This window comes from Colossoma macropomum, unplaced genomic scaffold (genome assembly GCF_904425465.1).
Source record: "Colossoma macropomum unplaced genomic scaffold, Colossoma_macropomum, whole genome shotgun sequence".
NCBI lineage: Eukaryota > Metazoa > Chordata > Actinopteri > Characiformes > Serrasalmidae > Colossoma > Colossoma macropomum.
In genome coordinates, this window is record NW_023494804.1 from 25,680,088 (window position 1) to 25,695,537 (window position 15,450).

At 37.9% G+C, this 15,450-nt stretch overlaps 1 protein-coding gene across 3 annotated transcripts in view; it reads left to right on the forward strand.

The window, feature by feature from the left end:
- The window catches only part of psd3l (pleckstrin and Sec7 domain containing 3, like), a 164,653-nt gene that overhangs the window by 1,869 nt on the left and 147,334 nt on the right, over positions 1-15,450 (forward strand). The window lies entirely within an intron of this gene.

Genomic DNA, 15,450 nt, shown 5'->3' on the forward strand with positions numbered 1-15,450 from the left:
TGGAACAAACCGTTGCATTTAAATTAAGGATCAATCTGAATTAAACTGAAAAAACATAACTGGAGGCTGTTCATTTCGAATTCCAACATGGGAATAAATGTGTTAAAGGAAAACAATCACACAGGCATGTGATCAGACATCGCTAATACATAGCACACCTTTACGAGTCGTTTCCATTCCTGAATGAGTTAAACTGACAGGTTTTTGTCTGTGTGACTGGCAGAATTTAGGATTTTTAAAAGCCTTTTCTGTACATATGCATCATTGCTATTGTCCAAAACGAGTAGGATCTACAAGGTCATAATGTTCTAATTAAAATGGAATGACTTTTGCCGTCCGCTAAAACATCTTCTGATTTTTGATCACATCATTGGTTAATAATATTTGCCCCCTGCACCAGCGGCCGGGACAAATAATATTAACAAATAATTTCATTTTCCACCACCCCACCTGAGAGAAAATGTTCAGCTAGCGCTGAGCCCCTCACTAGTTCTGTGTTTCATTTGGAAATATGTCACACTATGGAAGAAAAATGCACTTGCAGAGGCCACTGTGTGCACACTTTGATAAAGATGTTGGATATTATGATAATGATTTGAGCAGCGATAAATTATTATTATTATTAAATATGTCTCTGGCTGGATATGATGAAATACAGACTGTTTTTTTGCTGTGTAAACAGAAATCTAACCTCTTATTTAAGTAAATAGCAAAAATACTAAGAAAATACTACGAGCTATTTACATCAGAATTGTAACATTTTTTGTGCACTGTCAAGCTGAACAAGGTCACACAGTGTCACTGATGTGAAGCTAATGGTGCCCCCTTGAGGAGGATGTGTAGCCTGCAAAACGTGAGTGAGTTCATGAGTGCTTCAGTTTTTTCTAGGAGTTATGTATGTATGGGTGTGTCTCAAAACCTAGTGAGCTCTCTAAGTAGCCACTGTCTACATAGGCAGCTGTCTAAGTAGGCAGCGTTCCAACTGTCGTCTATCCTTATAAGACAGATAAATGAGACGCTCTAGTTAGACAGCAGTGATGTCGCTGCTTGTTCCCGCCCACTGCACGAGACCGGCGTTTACTTACCTCAGCCGTCAGAATCACATTTAGCCAACATGGATCCTGCTCTGGCGGTTTATATAGCGATTTTAATTGTATTTGCTCTGAATGAAACAGCAAAATAGACAATAGTTGTGGTCAAACGTGGAAAGTATAGGCTATTTCTGCACCTTTGTGACTAGAAAACAGATAAATACCCAAGAAAATCAGAATAACTTACATTGGAAAATGACGTTGCTGCTTGGTGAAGCGCTTCTGCCTGCCATCTTCAAACAAAAGTTGCGCCATGTTGCATCGCGGGATTGCCTCAACGGCTGAGGAAACATCCGATGCTCTCTTGATATTCGGCCAAAATGAGGTACCTCAGTAGGCAGCATATTTGAGATATCTAAGAATTGGGACAGCCTTCTTGTCGGTAGCGCGCATATTGTGACGTAAAATGCTGTCTATATAGAGAGCTCACTAGGTTTGGAGACACACCCTATGTCTGTATAGTCCTACAAAAATGAATAAATAGATATTCTCCTTATAATCATGCAGATTTGTTGTGACCGTTGCCATTACTGCTTCACACATTTTACTATGCTAGCGTTGTAATGACATACTCCGATACTGTTCACGATGCTATTCAGTATTCTTACGATATTTTGAAAAAATTTCTAATTAAGAAACATGATGGCTATAATCATGTTGTTGCACTTAGTAGCGACACTAGAGCCTGGAAGCAAGAGGAGTGCTGGAGTGAGGTGCTGAATGGTGCTGATTGCTTGCAAACATTAGTTTTGTTGAAATAATGTAATTGCATAGGATGGCATAATTAATGCTGCAGTAGGACGACGAAGCAAATTCTGCCCATAACATCATTACATCCTAGGGCAGGGCTCAGGTCGTTTTGCTGCGGAACGCATATATTTGTGCCACAGAATTTTCTGCTGCGGATACTCACGAGCCTAGCTGACAAATGTTTAACTTTAACAGAAAAGCTTCGTCATATGTCACTTTACACGAGGTAGCCAATCAGAAAAGAGGGCGGGTAAAATGGAACTGGAGGGTGAATATGGGGTCGATATTTAGCTCGAAGATAAATATTAATAGTACCATCCTGTATTCTGTTGTCACTGAGATTTGCTAAAAGCCTTGAAAAATAGATGACGAGTACATCTTACTGCCACAGTTTGTACGATGTGTCTCTTTGCTGGTTGTGCTGTAAGGCACTTACTAAGGTTTGCCAGTGTTTATGTGGGCTGATTAGGAAGAAGTAAACCTGGTGGAAGCATGTAAAGTGCTAGTTTCTTCAATCTGTCCATTTATTGTGATGTGTGTTGAAGTCTTGAACTTAAAGCCCCTGACACTGCCCATAGATATCCGCCCTGTTACTTCGCTTTGAAAAAGTTGTGACAGGCAGATCCCTCGCGATTCAGATGTGGATTTTTTGAGGAATATGCTTCGCCGTCTAAATACAGCCTAATAGATTATGCATTTCCCTTGATGCATTGGCATAATTTTGCATTGTGATATCATGATGTCACAATGCATTATTACACTATATAGTCTATGCATTTTACATACAAAACTGAGAGAGAGAATAGTCACTATGGTTTTTAAGCATTTTTACAGGCTAGTAGTTCAGGGTGGAGGGTTCTTTAATTGATTTGAAACTGCCTGTTTAACTGAATGATTAAGTTACTTAGCTCTCCAGTCTAATTATGTCCTTTTGGCACTGCGTGTGTGGTAATTTGATCTGTTTTGTCATCACAGCCCTTAACGATACATGTAATATATCATGCAGCCTTACTACATACTGTGTGAATATGTGGAGCTGTGCGGGAAGCAAGCGCTGATTGGCTGTCTGGTGGTATTGGGGGTGGGGTTAGACCCAAACAATACTTGACTTGAACCAGAACTGGTACAAAATCAAATGGAGAAGTTTGAAAACAGGCAGGCGGAAGAAGTGCAACGTTTGTTTATACAGCCCATCTTCAGAATATTACCAAAACAGTCAACTAGTATTAATTCTCAGAGAGGGACAAAAAAGAGACTTTCCTCTTTGTTCTGTGTTCATTCTGGTCTGATCACATTTACATGTTTTGACAGACCTGAGCACAACACCTGCACATGTTTGCAGATATGCACATGGAAAAGTGTAATTCTATTCAAATGTAATGTAATTACTCATTTAATTATATAGTGAGTGAACCATGTTATGAAGACCATCATTCCTGAATGTCTTACAGTAAGCATAACTCCAGTTACAGCCAAGATATAAAAGATGTTTTTTCTTTATAGAGAACAAGACTGCATGCCTTTTCAGTTCAATTTTAGAATCTTAAGAATCTGCTTGTTTTAATGTGCCACGCATTATAATATGTAATTACACCAGGCCTTTGTTGTCATCAGCAGAATTGGGCATTTATATTGGGATTTATTCTTTTTATGGTGCTTTTCTGAATATTCCCTTTGTGCACTCCATGAAATGAATATTGTTTTCATTCCTTTCTATATACGCATGTTCGATTTTAGACCTGCGATGATGAAAATTGCATGTACTGGGCGTCTACATGGCCGTGCGGTTAGTGCATAGTTCAGTGATTAGTGCTCTTGGAGCACTTCGGGGCACTTGACAGTGCTGCATGGTCCGTGGTTCGAAAAGATGTGGCAGAAATCTTCACATGCGTTTTAGGAAAGCATGTCTTTAGGCCTCCAGACTGGTGGTTCTGTTGCAAGACACTTAAGGAACAAACCATATCTGCTTTTGGCTGTGATTTAAATTTGAGGAAGTTGCGCATTTTCGTAAGACGAATTTTTTCCCAGAAATTTACCTATAGTCATCTTCTTCTGCAAGCTCAGCTTGAATGCAAACACACGCACACATGTCTTTTACCCTGTCAAAAGAATGAAGCAACCTTTTTCATTGGTAGAGTGAGAAGAGTGAAACACTGGGAGAAAAGATTTGCAATAAATACTCCATTACAATCTGAATGTTTTCCTGGTTATTTGGTGCAGCTTTCACGTCCATCCGTCTTTGGAAACATTGCGTCATCATAAGATGTCCTGCAGCAACTGGATGTTGAAGTGGAACATTTTAATGGCTATTAGGCTGACTTTTTTTCCCTTTCAGAGTATTAAGAAGACCTTAAAGCAATATTCCAGCATTTTTCAACACAGTCTCTGTTTTGAGCATCTGTATTATACAATAGATTACCGTAAACAATAATTTTGACTTGTTTTGCTGTACTTGGAAAGCTACTCACATATAATAGAAGCCATTTGGCAGTTGCTGAGTTCTGTCAATATTCTTCTGAAACATGTGACAAGCCTATAAAATGCCAATTTGAAAGTACGCCTGGTTTGCTCTAAAAATACAGGTCCGAGGATGAGACAGACATGAGAGAATATCTTATGCATTTTTGAACATTAAAGCCAGTAAAATAGCAGTTTATGTTACTTTTGCTTTCCCTAAAGCTTTTGGGTATGCAAGCGTGATCAGGCAAAGCCTGTGAAACTCCACCCTCTTAGTAATGTATCACCACAAATTCCTCTGTCTGAAAAAAACAGGTCCAGGATGTGGATTTTTACTTGAAGTTAACTCATTAATATTATGTTAATATGTTAGTGATTAATACCACTAATTTTTAACATAGTGTGTATCCCTAGCTTGACCCTAGAATCTTCAGTAGCTGCACAAAAGTATATGGTTAATTGTGATTGTTTTACTGCTCTAAAATATAAAACGTGAATAATCGTGATTTCACAAAAAGAGAATATTAACCCCGGTCAATTGTTTTAATTGTTTTACATCTCCAGGATTTAAAGATTACTTTTAACAATTAATAAGACAAATGCAATCAATCATGATTGTGTGTGATGATCTACACACACACAGATAATATGATTAATCGTGGTTAAATACAAGTAATTGTAATTAATTCTTTTAATTATTTGACAGACGAAAATACATGTTTCACATAAATGTGTACTGACAAAATTCAGCAAGTGCCCAGTGGCTTGTATTTTAAGGGTTTCTAGTTTGTTAAGTTTTCAGTTCTTTCCTAGGTAACTGCAGGGAAAAGTGTCAAATGACCAAAGCTGAAGTTTTCTAGTAATACTGTTAGAACTGACTTGGAAATAAGTTCTGCAGAAAGTCCAATCTTGAACAGAAGACCTGAAAGTGATGTTTGCTTACAGTGATAGCTCAATGGTTGCTTTCAGTTGGGACCCTCCCCCTATTGTATGCAGCACATGGGGGCGTGTGGCACCGCTGCGTGGAGTTAAATAGATCATCTCTAATTCCCAGCCTGTGCTCCTTGTGTCTGCTTCCTCTTAGGCGCGCCCTACATGGGAGCCCTACATTTCACCTCATTAACTCATTTTATTTTCACTGCTCAAACTCTCCTGGCCCTCAGGGTTAACATCCTGTCTCCACTGACATCCAACTATAGCACTATAACATATTTCATAACTACACACTTAAAATGATGGTTCTTCAAGGGTTATTTGGTAAAGAGAAAAGGTTCTGTAAAGAACCATGGACACTCAAAGAACCTTTTGCATGATTAAAAGGTTCTTTCCATCCTTAAAGTGTTCTTCAGATTGATGGGGAATGCTGTAGATGGTTCTATATAGCACCAAAAAGGGTTCTTCTATTGTAGCAGGTCAGATATCGTAACAATAAAATAAGCTTTTTTGGTGCTATATAGAACCATCTATATCACATTCTATATCAACCTATCAATGCTTTCACAATGCAAAGAACCCTTTAATCAAGTAAAGCGTCTTTGAGTGTTCACGGTTCTTTACAGAACCATTATCTTTAAGTGTTAAGAGGAAATTATATAGAAAAATATATTGGAACAAAAGAATGTAAGGTACTGCACTGAATGTATGTAATGCAGCTACAAGAATCTAAAACCAGCAGCGCTAATCCAACACATCAAGCTGACAGCAGCAAGCTTTAAGAGACACAAGCCATTGCTGCAACCAGGGCTAATGAGGAAAGATTGTGCAACATTGCATAATCTGTTAAAAGTCTAAAGTAATACTGTTACTGATGAATTTTAAAGGGCTGTCAACTCAGTTGCGAATCTCAGTAATACTAGCGAAATGTGACTTCATCACTGAAGGGTTAGATTTGGGAAGTAAATAAAGCATAATTCAAACAGAGTGGAAAGCTAGAAAAAGTCAACTTCTCTGTCTGATCAGGACTGTGTGGGTGTTTCAGACTGCATGGTGATTGACAGTGCTGTAGCCATGACAACATAAACAATCTCATGTCAGCAGACAGTTCACTTTTTTAAGTTTTTTTTTCTGGCAGAATTCAGACTTTGAATCTATGATAGATATCGTATTACAGAGCTAAAGTTACAGTCGGGAGTAACTGCAGTAACTTGAGCAGTAACACACGCAGGACTTTAGATAGTCCTCCAAATACCATTAGCATTTGCACTGTTATAGTACTGAGTCTAGGTGACAATAATAGGCTATAGGATAGGATAAATTATATTTGTTGACTAATTTGAACTAGCATATAAACTATGCAGAAAGAACTTAGTTAAAGGGGAATTCCACTGACTTATCAAAATTTCTGCATCATTCAGTTGTTAAGATGTGACCAAAGTCAGAGTGGTTTGATGTGAAATGGTCCATTGTTGAGGAACCTACTAACAGTAAAAAAAAGTGGTAAATTTTCTTTCCGTGTTATTTTACCTTACAAGACTCTGCATGTACTTCACTAGAGTTTCAATAGAATGGAGCATTTAACTTGATACCCCTCTGAATGACTTTGTTTACATCTTATCCACTCAATCATACAGAAAATCGAAGAAATTCCCCTTTAACTTATGCGCAGCAGACATCCAGTGACACTACGGGAGAGAGAGAGAGAGAGAGAGAGAAAGAGAAAGAGAGAGAGAGGGAACAGCTCTATCAATAAGCTACTTTTCAAAGCTCAGTTTCACTTATGTGATAAGCACTGCAGACAAGAGTTATCTTTCTACAGCAATAAGCCACAAGAATCTATGCGTCACAGTGTTTTTACTATGGCTGGGGTTAAGCACAGCACTCAAAATGTTAGCCTGCTAGCTCACTCACTGGTGGCAGAGACATAAAGGAAGAGGAGACTTGACTGGTTAAAAATTAGTTGTGATCTTGTTTGATTGGAAATAACTGTCCAGTGGTGTTGCCAAGATGGCTGCCATGTGGACAGATTTCTTTTAAGAACTCTGCTGGTAGCTGGTCAGGCACAGCTAAAAAGACTTCAGTTACTGTGGGGCGGGGTTATGGCATGGGACAGCTGACAACAAATCTGCCCTAGTTCTGGGTATGAAGAAAAAACTTGTAATCAACTTCTTCCAATATAGTCCCTCTCAACTCATACCCAGCAGAAAAGCACATAAATTCAAGAATCTCTCAGATGGAATTGTGCATTGTTCTTTATTTGACAGTTAATATTAGATTCATGTAGGAGTTACAGTAAAAACTATAAACAGACTGAGGAAAGTTGACAGTCCCTTTAAATTCCTGAAGGATGTTGTAACATACCCTAGAACCAGAAAAACATGGGTTACAGCATATCTCATAAATATGCACAGAAATAAGCGCGGGTGCCTCTAGTCTCGGAAGATAATTACTATGTTTAAAGATCATAGGCTGACATGACGGGTTATCGTAAAAAATGGAGTCAGTCTTAGAAGGCAAAATTTCAGACATCATAGAATCTTGAAACATCAGTGGGGTTGTTTGGTTTATCCATGTGGTTGATCTTAACCTTACCTTGTTAGGCAGACTAGAGCCAGTCTCAAAAAGAGCTGTTTCTTTTGGTGGGGCTGTGTTTATTTCTGAACATACACTGGTGTGCTTAAAGATAAGTGTTAAAAGGGTTATTTGAAGTGCTGCCATAGAACAACAGTGCCCAATCCTGGAGATCTACCACCCTGGGGAGTTCAGATCCAACACTCCTGGTTCCAATATTCAGATGCCCCTGAAGGCATTCACCTGGATCAGGTGTGTTATGTTAGGGTTCGAGTTAAACTCTTTAGATCTCCAGGATTGGGCACCCCATCCGTAGAAGAGTCACCTTTGGTTCCCTAAAGAACCTTTCAGTGTGAAGTTTTCTAAAGGAACACTCCTTTAGAAAACTTGTTTGCTGCATCTACAGTATGTGATTGTTTGACTGGTGACTGACTGTAGTTTTGACACCTTTCCTGTACGTAGAAAGAACTGAAATCACACTTATAATTAGGGCTGGGACATGTGCAATTTTGAAAAATCTGTAAATTGGACAAATATAGATAAATATTGAGTTTTTTTGCTAATTAAAATGTCAGGTGAAAAAAACATGTAAAGTTTTTAAAATGTACATATGACTTATGTTGTATCTCTCCTGTTTCATCTACGTCCTGCATTCTCAGGGTTAAATAAAAAAATTGACTCGATGGAAAGTTTTCTGTGCATCAAATCCATTAAAATTGAATCATTGTGAAATATTCATGATGATTAAACATTAAACTATAAAAAAGCACAAATATACTGCTCTTGATGTTTTCCCCATGTGGCAGTGATCATTCTCACTAGCAACTCATCCACACCAAATGGAAAGAAAAAAATAATAAAATCATAAATATCAAAAAGTCAATAATTGGTGGATACGTGGTCCGAGACCTTCTAGTAATACAATTCTAGTAGTTTGGGGAGGGGAGGGGGGGTTCCCCAATTTTCTCCTCAATTTATTCGTCTCCAGTTCCACCCACTAGTTAGGACTCCCCTAATCACACGATACCACCAACGCTAGGAGGGCGAAGGCTAACACAGGCTTCCTCTGAGACCTGTGAAGCGCCGCTGCATCTTTTCGAACTGCCGCTCACGCAGCGTCATTGGACAGCTGAACGTGCTCGAAGGAAAGCGCCAACCGCCAGTTCTGTTACGTCAGCTAACAGACGCCTGTACTGACTACCCACCCAGAGAGTGAGGCCAGTTGTGCTCTCTTGGATTCCCGGCCATAGATGGCTGTAGCCATCACCAAGGATCGAACTCGCACCATTCAGGGGCTGCACCACTCAGGAGCTCCCCTGGACAGTGTGTTTTGAGCCAGTGTATTTTTCTTTGAAGTACTGTCCATTGAATTTTTTTAAGGAACCAAAGGTGTATTTCTGTGGCATCACTCCCTTTTGGCACCATTTTAAGAGTGTATTATAAAAGAGATCATGAAAGAAACTAGACTAGAAAGGAAAAAAAGGAAAATCATGAATGAAACCACTTTGACAAACAAGTGTGTAATTGTCAGTGCTGTTGGAAGCACAGACGCTGTGATCACTGGTGGAGGAATAGGCTGTTCTTACTCACGTTATTTTCATGTCAGCTACATTAGTTTCGCCAAATTCAGGAAGTGGCCTCTGCGGATGGAACACTGAGCAGTTTTGTAAGCTTTTTGATTCAGTGCATTTGGCAGGATTTGGCAGTTAATCCAAACCTGGGCTGGAGCGCTGCCAAAGCGCCGCTGCAAAAAATCCCAACTGCTGGAAGGCTTAAAATGAGTTTGATGAGGCCTGTATTCAAGGCTGTTCACTCTCCCTGTTAGCTTTTTAATTGTGTGTGGAATAGTGTTGCTTGATGTAGTAAAGGTTCAGTGCTTTTTCAATATTCCAATGTTGGGGAGAGTTCAGTACTAACTTGTGTGTCTCCATGCTGTCAGCTCTCTATTTAAACAGGCTAACACTATGTTAGCACTGTTTTCTGCCTAAAGGCAAATCCAACTGAGAAGTGGACTCAGGTGGGCAGAGATGCCCCTATTAGCATATAGTCTGAAAAAAAGTAGGATAAATGAATGAAAATTTATGCAGTGGTACAAATGAACAATAATAATAAAGGCCTGATTTAATTTTTTTCATTTAATAATTAAAGTGAAAAACAGAGATTTTCATATTTTATAGAATATTCAAATGTTGTTAATCAAATATTTGTCAATTAAAAATTCTGATAGGTTCAGTTCGAATCAGCAAAAAGAATAACTAATTTTCTGTGTTCATCTATATTATCATCACTGTTGGAACGTAAACGTCCAACAGTATCCAAAAAAAAAATAGAAAATCTCCAGCTTTGATCTTGCTTTACAGGAGAAGAAAAATCATTTGTAAATTTTAATGTAAGTTAATGTTAAAAATTGAGATACGAGGCTTAGTTCCGACAGCAGCTTTTCCTTAGTCACTGTTAATCTTCCCATGGTGAGTGGGAATTATTTAAAGTTTCCCATTATAAGAAAATTTGAAGTTTTATGTTGCTAAAAAGAGATTGAATTAAATTATTACAGATAGTACTCAAGCTGTGAAGATGTTGTAATTTTTCATAAGGATGACAAATGTCTGTAGTATATCACTGGTTTTATCACCTAAAACTGAACGTTGCCGCTGTTAAATAATACAGAACTTTCCCGAGGCTCATGGCACATTCACTTTTATTCATTCTCCTGTGAGGGAGTCTGTTCGTACTGCTTTATACATGACTTTACATGTTTTCCTTGTAGTTATAAAAAGGTTTGTTTATCACTCAGAGGTGTGTGTTTTTCCTGGAAGTAGATCTTGGCTCAAATTCAGCTCATTCACGTAGCTCATCTAGCAAAGATGATAAAACCCATTTCAGAGTCACAGAGCTGGTAACATGCGCTTGGGAAGTTGACAAATATGCAGTAAAAATGCTTTTTTGTAGAACAAATTTTGAAGAATAATTTCATATTTTTGTAGTGTGAAATGCAATATTTGATGAAATGTAGGGAGTCACTTATTTTCTCAGTTTTTTCCCTTTTTTTTAACATTTTAACTTAACTGGACTGTAAATGGTGTGACGTAAAAATAAGAAAAAAGTCTTAAATAACGTAGAGATAGCATGAGAGAATGTTTGCTTCGTTGTTTACATGTATTATTTAATATGAAATGATGAATAACACTATTTTTCCTCCATGACTTGTTAAACTTACTGTATTTCTTTCAGTAAATGTTTGTCAAACTTTGTTGTCAACCTTTCAAAACTGTTGGAAATTATGCCTATTTTAAGCTGTGCCTAGTACTTTCAGCAGTGGAGAGTCAATCAGTTAATCAGTATGTTACTGAAACTGTTCTAGAGCTTCTCTGCTGCGCAAGGATATGTGAATGAATTTAACAAAATATTTAATTGTTGCATTTTCGAGGCAATATTTCAATTCTGTTTACTTTTCTGCATTGTTCTCTTAGGATCTCCTCCCCTCTGCATAGATCCATGTTAATTTTCTCTCTATATTTCCATGTTCTCTCTCTCTCTCGCACTTATTTCTCACCCTCAATTCTTTCTGTCTCTAAAAAAAGTGAAGTATCACATTTCATATTTATTTTCAAGACACAATTTTTCTGCAAAAATAGAAGAAAATGTTTTAATTAATGTAATTATTGTATTTTAAAACACTGAAAATGGTTAAAAGCAATAAAAAAGAAAAAATATATTATTTTAATGTTTAAAATGCAAAAAAGAGGCCTCGTCCTTTTATGTGACATCCTTGTCCGCTGGTGTGACAGCACAGGTGTCACACCGGTGGACGTTTTCTGTCTGATGTTTCAACCTGTTGTGTTAGTTGATGACCATGCTATTCGTTGCTAACCTGTCATTAGCAGTTGCATAATTTCCCATAATTATGTAGTTTAACATACAGTTTTTAATAAAAAATATATATAATTTAGGGTTGTCATACCAACGCACAACAAAACATAACACTTTCAGTGTTCTCAAAAAAAAGTTAAATATTTGAACAATTCGGAGTCAAAAAATGTACCATATGCACGTCATAAACTACATAGGGGCCTCAGTGATATGACCTTGAATGGGGTCCTTCAACTAAATGAAGCTGTCTGTGGAATTCCCAGGTTTAAAATCAGGATACGGTGTGACACCAGAGTACACAGTTTTCTGTGACAAAATGTATTATGTCCCTACACTTTTAGAAATACATGGATGAAAAAATGATTTCTACTTACTAAAACAGACACTTACCAATTCATGCCTGGAGTATTTATCAACATTTTCATGCTTTTTTTTAATTTATAAAAGTTGTAATTATTGAACCATTTTTGAGACAGTCACACCTTAGAGCAGTTTGGAGATTTGACTAACCATGACTAACCATTTACTGCATTTTAAATGATATTTATACCAATTACATTCATTTTTAGCTTTTGTGACAGTGAAAATGCCTTGTCACGTCAACACATGGAGACCTCACATACCCAGACCAGTCTAGTGAGGTAGCCACTACTTAGACCCAGTTTAATCTTTTCACTATAAACACAGAATTTCCCCGCCTAATTACGTTTCATCAGTTATTCCTGCTCATGGTGCTGGGTCATGCAGCTGCCTGGCAGGAAAACAGGGTAAAACTGTACATGGCTGGGAAGTTTCTAGGTGAGGTTACCTTGATGGAGCGGAGGGAAACATACGGTTTGAATTCTGTCGTACTTCATTCGCCAAGCAACAGGAAATTCACACCTCATTGTTGCAATTCACAACCTTAGCTCACTGAGATCTCATTGTGAACTGCACTCATTCTGTTGGCTTTGACACCACAGACAGTATTCATGGGCTATGAGATACACGACCTTCCATGTCTCTATTTTTCTCAGAAAAAGTGTTAATGCAGAATTATAAATGCTTTCATTTTCTTTTTCGGTTATGGGCACTTTTACTCACGAGTATTTCATTCAAGCAGCTCAAGACTGACAGCATTCCTCAGCTGCTACTAGTTCATGTTGAGTAACAACAAAAAGGTGTCATGTTGTAAAGACAGTGAAGGGCACACGTACACTTAATGTCCAAAAGTTTGTAGACACCTGCTTATTCAGTGTTCTGAAATCAGAGGGGGAGTTTGTCCCCGTTGTTAAAATAACAGCCTCTGCTCTTCTGGGAAAGCTTTACCGTAGATGTTTGAACATTGCTGTGTGGATTCGATTGCATTCAGCCACAAGAGCAATACTGAGGTCAGATACTGATGTTGGAGGATTACTTCTGGATCACAAACGCAGCTCCAACTTGTCCCAAGGGCGTTGGATGGAGTTCCATCACTAGTTTCTGCTCCATAGCCCAATGCTGGGGGGGGTTTATAAACCCATTCTGGAGAGCTTGACTGCACAGTGCAGACAAATACTGCATTAGAGTATTTAGGATTTGGTTGAATGTCCTGTAAAAACTAACATGATAAATTCATTGTGTTATTTTAAAATAGCTTCTATATGTCCATGCAGTTTAAACATATTAATCTGAAAACCGATTGTTTTTTCATTAAAATGGTTCAGCATGTGGAATCCGAGGTTTCTGTGTATCACTGTGTTTTCTGTCAATATATAACAGAAGCTCAGTGCTGCCTGTATTGTTGGATGCACTGTAATAGTTTCTGAGTGAGCCTGTGAGCACATTCAGAACAGAATTCACATCACTTGTTATGGATTTGTTAAATCAGAGTGACAATTAAAGGCAATTTAAGTCTCATGTACAGTGCTGTGCGAAGGCCAGGGACCACCCATAATTATTTAATTTACAGTTAAAATGGAAATTAAGTTATTCAGTTTTTAGAGTCAGAAAAAAGTAGAAAAGATACATTCAACAGGAAGCTGCACAGAAGCTTGAACAACTAAATATAATTACAATTTTTTTCAGTATTTAGTAGGTCTACCATTTGTTTTTATTACTTGTTTTTATTTTTCAAACATGTCTGCAGGGATATTTTTCCACACCTCCAAAGTTCAGTCTTAAAAGTTGGTTGCATTTTCTGCTACTCACAGTAAAAATGATCTCTCAAAGATAGGAGCTTGAAGTACTGTTTATCTGATGGTGACAGTTTTTGTGGTCTTTCAGGTCTTGTTAGGGGTTCCATTTTCTCTATACGTTTTAATCATTTTTTGAACTCTAAAGGGTTAATCCAGTCCACACCACAGCCAAGATACAAGCAGAAGAAGTAGTGTTGGTAGAGAAGTGCACCATAGTTTTCACTGGTGAGCTGTTCCCTGCTCAGGTCCCTGGGCTGCAGTGCTTATCCTCATTAATGACTCCATTAATTAGCATGCACTGTCTGCTGAATGAAGATGCTGCTCCCCAGAAGTCTTGGCTTCTAAGCTGCTTGGAACAGTGGTGGGCTTGTCAGACAGGTTTTTGGACTTTGGGCACATTTTACAAACAGCAGATTGTCTGATAAACGGGCAAGGTCTGCTGCAGTGAAAGGACTTTATGCTCAGTGTGGATATTTCTGAGATATAAGATAATCCATTTGCATAACAAAGGGCAAAGTCAAACAAAAATAAGTGGAGAAAAAAATTAAAAGATATAGAGAAAATGGCACTCTGTATGAGACCTCGGAGACCACCAAAACATCATCATCATCAGATAAACAGTACTTCAAACTTTCAATTTTGAGAGAGGGGGTAGAAAAGCTTCACTCTTGCTTCAGATCTGAAAAAAATCCACAGGATTTTCTGTCCATCTTTCCACTGTGAGAAGACAACTCAGTGCTGTTAATCTGAAATGATGTGTAGCTGTCAAGAAGCTCTCACTGGAAAAGGACATAAAAAATAGGAGCTGTAATTAAGGTAAATGGTGGACCCAATAAATACTGAAAAATATTATATTTAGTCACTGGGCTGTAATTTTTTGTTAAATATATCGTTTCTGCTTTTTGACATTGACAAATGAATATCTTTTCATGGAAAATGAAATGAATGAAGGCTGTTTTTTGCAGAGTACTAAATATGACTTTTAACTGAATATTTGTATTTAACTAATATTGTGTTTAACAGAAAGTATAAAAAAGTGTTGTTACTATGAAAAGCGGACTGAGATTCTCAAATAGGTCCAACTGTGACGTCTAAGCTGCTTCCTACATGCACTAAGATCAGATAAGCATAATAATAATAAATTGTGTAACATATAAATAACTTACCAGCTTTATGGCAGCTTTATTTTTTTTCATTTTCTCATATATGCAACTCTTTGATTATGTGAGTTGCAGATTGAGGTGTGAGCTATGCCTAAACTGTAAAAAGCTGAGACTGTTTCTCTCTCTTTGGACTTGTCTGGGTTTTCTAATAACTGACTGTGTGGGTAGCACTGAATCAATTACTCGGCAGCTACAAAAGCCCTTGATTAAAAAATGAGTATGGGGACCTAGTGCGAGAGCACTCTCTGGGAATAGATGCCTGCGTTCCCCGTCCATCCATACGAAGCCATAGCAACTGCTCTGTCAACAGTTTAACCTTTCAGTGCTGTGGGAACTCCAGGCCTAGATTGTAGCTTGAAATTTACGCTGACATTTTGAAAGTACTGGCCTGCTGTCCATGTCACATCCTAGATTTAAAGAGTACCTCAGCATTATGAAATGTTGAAGTGAGATCTT